General features: G+C 38.0%; 1 long non-coding RNA gene across 1 annotated transcript; it reads left to right on the top strand.

Annotated features, from left to right (window-relative positions):
- Positions 1-32: 32 nt before the first annotated feature.
- Positions 33-6,384, top strand: LOC104912935. The gene is made up of 3 exons (XR_795020.3): positions 33-560; positions 2,459-2,532; positions 4,092-6,384. It is a non-coding gene; the product is annotated as an uncharacterized LOC104912935 (long non-coding RNA).
- Positions 6,385-6,418: the final 34 nt, after the last annotated feature.

The raw sequence follows: 6,418 nt of genomic DNA, 5'->3' as shown, positions 1-6,418 counted from the left end.
AAAAAAACAAAACCTCAAAAACTCTCAACTTTTGTACAGACAAGTCTGCTTTAATAGGTATAATGTATAAATTGCTTTGATAACCATATTCCTCTACCACCTTTATATTTTGAAGTATTCAATCTAGCTTTAATTTTATTAATGTATTTCTTTTATCTTTCATCTGAATAGTGTTCTGTATGTAAAGTGACCAAATGTGATTAATGATGAATAGATTAAGATGGGACAGGGTGTTTGAAAAATGACTTAAGTAGTGCATGTAAGTCACTGGCTATAGTCCCAAAATGCAAATTCTGGTTAAGTTAATGACTGGAAAATCATGATGGTATTACTGTATGAGTTCTGCATTATTTAAAATTGCTTTCTAAACAATAAATAATTAGCATTTTACATTCAGACTCATTAATATTATCACACAATTATTTCTATAGGCATTATTATTTTGGAGTCAGAAGTACAAATATAATGGATTTGTAGAATTCTGATGATCGTTTTTTGCTGTCCAGAGTTTGAAAGTTGAGCCTTGCATATGGCGTACTGAAGATCATGTTCTGTTAAAGGTTGGTGCTTTATTGAAATATCTGGAAGAATACTGTTTGCAAAGGGCATTCCCTGTCTTTATATGAAGATTCTGAGAACATCCTTTAGGATGAGATTTCAGGACGGGGAAATTTGTTAATACGTTCACTCCTGCCTGACAAATGAGCATTATCATCAACGTGGGTGCATACTTCCACTTATCCTTTCTGTAGTTGGAGAGCTTTATGAAAAATAAATTAATAATGCATACTAAATTATGTCTGCAAGAGACATTTATATATATATTGCTGACTTCTAGACTGATTAGATTTACATGTCTTTAAAAATGTTTTGTTGGTTTTTTTTTTTCCTCACACATCCATAATGCCTTTATAGAACACACTGCATGGTAGAAAAATGTAATCTTGATTTCAACTAAATACCTGGAAGGAGTGTTTCCCCCCCATTAATATGTAGATGTGTTCAACTAGTATTTGTGTTATTTTTCCTGAAAAGAGCCAGCTCTCTTGAATTACCCAGCACAAACGTATGCCTTAGGACGTGAAATTCAGCAAAGTAGGTGTCCTATTATCATAATTTGAAAGAGGTCCACTTAATAATAGCCTGTATTAAACAAGAATCTGCCAACTATTCTGCAAAGTCTGTTTTTCAGCAGAGTAAACCATATGTTTTAAACGCAGCTAAAAATGGTTGTGGCACACTGCTTCCTTCCACCTCAGCCTGCAGTGTGTTACTTAGATTTGCAAGGCATAGCCACCACTAGTACTTAACACTGCTGAAAGTGCCACCCTTCAAGGTTTTTTTAACCGCAAAGAAAAGAGAAATATAGTAGCATCGATTGTTAAATCCTGGTGCTTGTTACTCACTGCCCGCACGCGGAACATCATGCCTTTGTAGCAGTGAGGAGAGTTGGTATTTATCAGGGTTCAGAGCTAGTTCAGCCACACACTTGACAAATTATTTGTGGAATTGTTGTATTCACAGTCACTTAAATAAGAATCTGTCAACACAAGGCTGTGCTTTGTTGCAGCAGGTCTCACAGTTTTTCCTGCGCACTCAAAGAATGATGGATTGGAGGTAATGCAAATTCACTACCATTTTATATGCTGGTGCCTTCTTCATAGACAGGAAACATAGCTCAGTATCATCTTGTAAAATGCCTTAACTGTAAAGGCCTAGTTCAGTGCTGAAAGTGCTTTTTAAAAATGGTGTGTTGGAACAGGGAAATGTAATTCAAATATTTTCCTCACGTCTCATTTTAAAGACTGTTTCTTGGAGCAGGTGTGCACTCAGATTTTCCCAGGCTGAAGAGGACATATGCTTATCTCTGCTTGGTAATTAACACAAATTGATAAATACAATTATTAGATTTTATTGCAACTTAAAAGTTAATACTGCTTAACAAGATATTAAATTTGAAGAGCTCACAGAATAGAAAAATTGTTAAGCAAGTTAGTTGGTGTTGTTTATAGGATTTTTTTTCACAAATGCATTTGTCCAGCAAGCAACATCTGTCTTAATGCTCTATAACCAATATCAACAATTATAGTCAAAGGTAAAAAGAGATGACCTTTTGCCAGAATGAAGCTTACAATTACAAGTATGAAGCTCATCTCTGCTAGTTTGCCCTTCTAAGGAACTGAATAAAAATGGAATGCTTTGCCCAGAAACAAAGTCTTGAACTTCTGGGCTCCTTTCCCCACCCCACTGCCAATCTCTGCCAGGCCGGGGACAGCACGGGCAGCCCTGGGGAGCGGGAGCAGCCAGACCTTGGGGTGTCAGAATGAATGAGGAGAAGTAATAACATGTGCTGGAAATGGCTCTTCTGGAAAGTTCTCAATGCAGTTGGATAAATGGAGTTACAGCCTATTTAAGCTATATCTCTGTGTCATTTTCATTTTTTTTTTCTTTTTTTCAGGAAAATTGATCTTTCTGCACTAGGAAGAAGCTTGTCTGTGCAGGAGAGGGCTTTCTCAGAGGCTGGTTTCAATGGTAAGGAAGGAGCTTGCCACGCATAAGGGACTATCACTAATCTGACTTTGTGCTTCCTCAAGTTCAGGGGGCTTTTCTTTGTTCTGGGATGATAATGAGAGAATTTCATGATGAGCATACAAAGTTTTTTTGAGAGAACAAACATATGGCAAATATTTTCCTTAGATTACTGCCCCAGTAGGAGTTCCTGATCAGTGCAGTATTGAAACCTTTGTGAATTATAATAGGCAGTGGTGAAGTCAATGAGTGTATCTCCAAACACTTCAGGTGGGCTGGATTTTAACCCCAGATACTCTGGACCTTAAGCTTTCAACTTGATCTGTGCAGGCTCTAGAAAATGCCCCCCAAAAGCATATCCCCATGGTGTAAGTGTGTAGCTGGTGTGCATGCTGCTGCTGACATTGCTTTTGAACACTGATGCTCTATCTGCACTAAGACCACTACTGCTTGATAGTCTACTTTTTTGTTGGCCAAATGAAAAGAAATAGTTTGACACTGAAAAAAAGCACTGTCTTTTATGTATGTATGCTGCTTGGCCCCTCTTTGTTCCCTTTACGGCCAGCATGCAGTGGCCTGCTCTGATATTTAAAGGTGTATTTTTATGGAGAGCCATTAAACAACAGTAATTTGCATGCCAGATTTGTGCTGGACGTGGATGGGCACTCTGTGGGCAGCTCACTCAGTACCACGACCAGCCTGGCAGCCGTGTATTGCTACAAACAGCTATTTGCAAACATTTCATTGCCTTTATTTTATCAAAGAATGGTAATACAGCACTGCGTATAACCCGCTCTTGTTAGAGTCACACAACCCTTATGGCCTCCTGTACCCATCTACCTTCAGTCGTGACTTGGCAGTGCAGCAGCTTGTGCTGGCACTGTAACAGAAGCTAGAGGGACTAATGCCTTCACAGAAGTGGTTATCTGGAGTGATGTGACTATAGATACCACTGTCCTCTGTTGGAGAGCTCGATCGTGGTGCCTTTGCTATGTTGGTTTCTCCAGTCTTGTAGGGATGCATCTGTCTGGCCAAGCTCCTGCAAGGCCTGTGCTCTTCCAGGGTACTCAGACTTTTATAGTATTTTCCCTTGCAATGTTTCAAAGTGTTTGGAAGCTCAGCATGATTTCAAAGACTGCAGATTGACTTGCAGTATGGGATATAGTATTTTCACTTGCATCTAAAAAGGCTGTTTTGCGGCCAAAAATTAAATCGCCAAGAAAACACACATGGTTCACAACACAGCTCTTTGATAACATTAAAAGTATATGTAATATTTTGAAATCACTAGCCAATTATTTGTAATAGTTTCATGATAATTTATGTAGAGAATCTATCTGTTGGATGTGTTCCTGCTTTGGTCTAACGGTATTTTTGAACACTCTGTCAAACATCCCCATTTGGCACCTATTTTGTTTCACTGAATTTCCTTAGTTTTCCAGATCTCTTGCCAGTGTGTTTGTGGAACATATTTTGACAGCTTTGTCACCAAATTTGTTACTTCTTGCATTTGGAATGGGTATCAAATCACAGATATTAACGTGTGTTTCCTTTTGGTATAGACTTAATTGGACAATATGTTTATCTTCTTGGATGGTGAATATAATAAGTTGAAGTGAATATAATAAGGTGAGTAAAGTTTTGTTCTTTTTCATTTCAAATGTCATTAAAGGCTGTTATGGATGTTTTGGTTTTTATGTTTACAGCTGATAACACTGTTAAGCAGAATATCCTTGTATTTGAGTTGTGATCTTACATGCCTTACCCAAACTTTATGATAACAAAAGCAGCTCATATGTGAGGTTTGTAGGTCCTCCCTCACTACACGCTTGCCCCCTCACACACAGATACATATAATTTTATTTCAATATGCTTGGGTTAACTAGACTATTGAATTTCAATTTGTTGTGCTCATTTATAAAATAGTCTTCCTATTGAGTTTGTTAGAGCTGAATGAAAATAGTGTATTTAAGGCTGCTCATGGTCTTTTCCATCATGTTTTCCTTAATGCAGAATTCTGAGATTAAAAGAAATGACAAAATAATGCTTGTGGAAATATAGAAGTCAGTTTTGTGGCTATGTGGCAGTGGTCACAATGGCAGCTGGGGGGCTGGCCTGTCCTATTAACATCCTCATAGCTCATGCTGGTCTGTAATGTCTTCAGCCCACAAGCCCCTGCTATTCCCTCAGAGTCAGTGCATTGCACAGCCCTGCACTGCCTTGTTTTCCATGCCAGGCACAGCACAGGGTGAGCACTCTGAGCACTCACCCTCACAGCCCTGATTTCTCTGGGGAGCTGCACTGCCGATGACCCGGGCTCTGGGGCCCGGAGCTGATTGTCTGCTGCCCAGCTGTTGGCAGCTGGCCTTTCAGCCATTAACCTCTCTGGGTATGGTCAGACCTAGGGTAGACATCTCGAATCTGAAGGAGTGAATAGAACTTCCATGCCATTTTTAAAATATTGTGCAGTAAATAGGCTGGGAAGTTTTAACAAATGACCTACCTCTGACAGCAGAAGCTAAATGCAATGCAGAGAATATGTATTTTAGATTTCAATTTAAATAAGGCTTGGAGATTGCGATAGCTCCTGGTTACTTTTGCTCTGTTGCGGATAGCATAGTAGTTGGAAATAGTTTTGGTGACCCATAATGGTAAGATATTCTTTGGAGTGCTGTGCAGTAGTTGGTGACAGCTCTTTATCTGAAACACCACATCCCACCAGGAATACCAGCAAAACTGTTCTTAATTCTCAGTATTCAAGAATTCTTTAAGAGATGATGTTCAGTTGGCACAGAGCTTTTTGATTCTTACTGCTGGCAGATAAGTTGTTTACCGTGCTGAACAATATGTATCAAGTAGGAAACAAATCCTGAAACTATTGGTTTTGTTGGTTAAGTTCTCCTCTTATTTTCTGCAATGTAAGGATTATTTTTAAAATGTCAGCAGCCTTCCTGAACTGATAGGAATTGCCTTGTGAAATAAATAAATAAATAAATCAGACATAAAAATTGAGATCTGAACCTAAAATATCTGAACAATAAATAAAATTGCTTTCTGAATGGGATTGCCATATTACAACTTTAAAATATATGTCTCCATTTCAGTTCCCTGTGCAGGCCTGTGTATTTACTATTTTACCTTTTAGATGTCAACTGCCCCAAACAGTTCTATAAATTGAACTTAGATTTGAAGCAGAAAGTAATTTTCTAAAGATTTTAATTCATATTTTAGGGGAGAGCGTGATATGTATGCAATACATATGAAAAGCATGTAGTCTGATTTTTAATTCTGATTTTTAATTCTGATTCTATAGTCGTACAGAATAATACCCGATTCTTTGAGCAAATTCTTTCAACTTATCTGGATAACTTGAGGTACAGGCTACAGTCAGAGTACAAACACTATCAAGGTATCGTAATGTCTTCCTTAAAAGACATTATATTAAGATGACAAAAGTAGGATGGCTATTTTGTACGTGTAGCATATATTCTATGTTTTCATGTAACTTTCTGTTTCTCAAGTCTGAAGCCCAACTAAGTGATGGCAGCAATTTTGTGCCAGCTGGCAGCATTCTTCAGAGAAATAGGAGCAACAGGCCATAGAAATGGTCAGGTAACAACATACCTTTCTTCCCATTAGAGAAGAGAATAACAAAATAGCAGCTCTGCTTGTTTCATAATACCAAGGAATTTCCTACAAAATAGTGGAGGTCTGGGCAAGATGAGGAATGAGTTCCAATTACAAAGATAGACCGACCTGCCTTTGATTCAGTTTTCCTTCTGGTTCTGGTTGGAAATTTTGCATTACAGAATATATATTGTCAAATTTCTTGTTCCACTGATTTTTTTTTGTTACATCAAATTACTGATTTTTTGCGATTTCCTTGGTT

The sequence above is a fragment of the Meleagris gallopavo genome, chromosome 13, assembly GCF_000146605.3.
Source record: "Meleagris gallopavo isolate NT-WF06-2002-E0010 breed Aviagen turkey brand Nicholas breeding stock chromosome 13, Turkey_5.1, whole genome shotgun sequence".
Lineage (NCBI taxonomy): Eukaryota > Metazoa > Chordata > Aves > Galliformes > Phasianidae > Meleagris > Meleagris gallopavo.
Note: the sequence above shows the minus strand (reverse complement) of the source record. Positions and strands in the feature narration are given on the sequence as shown.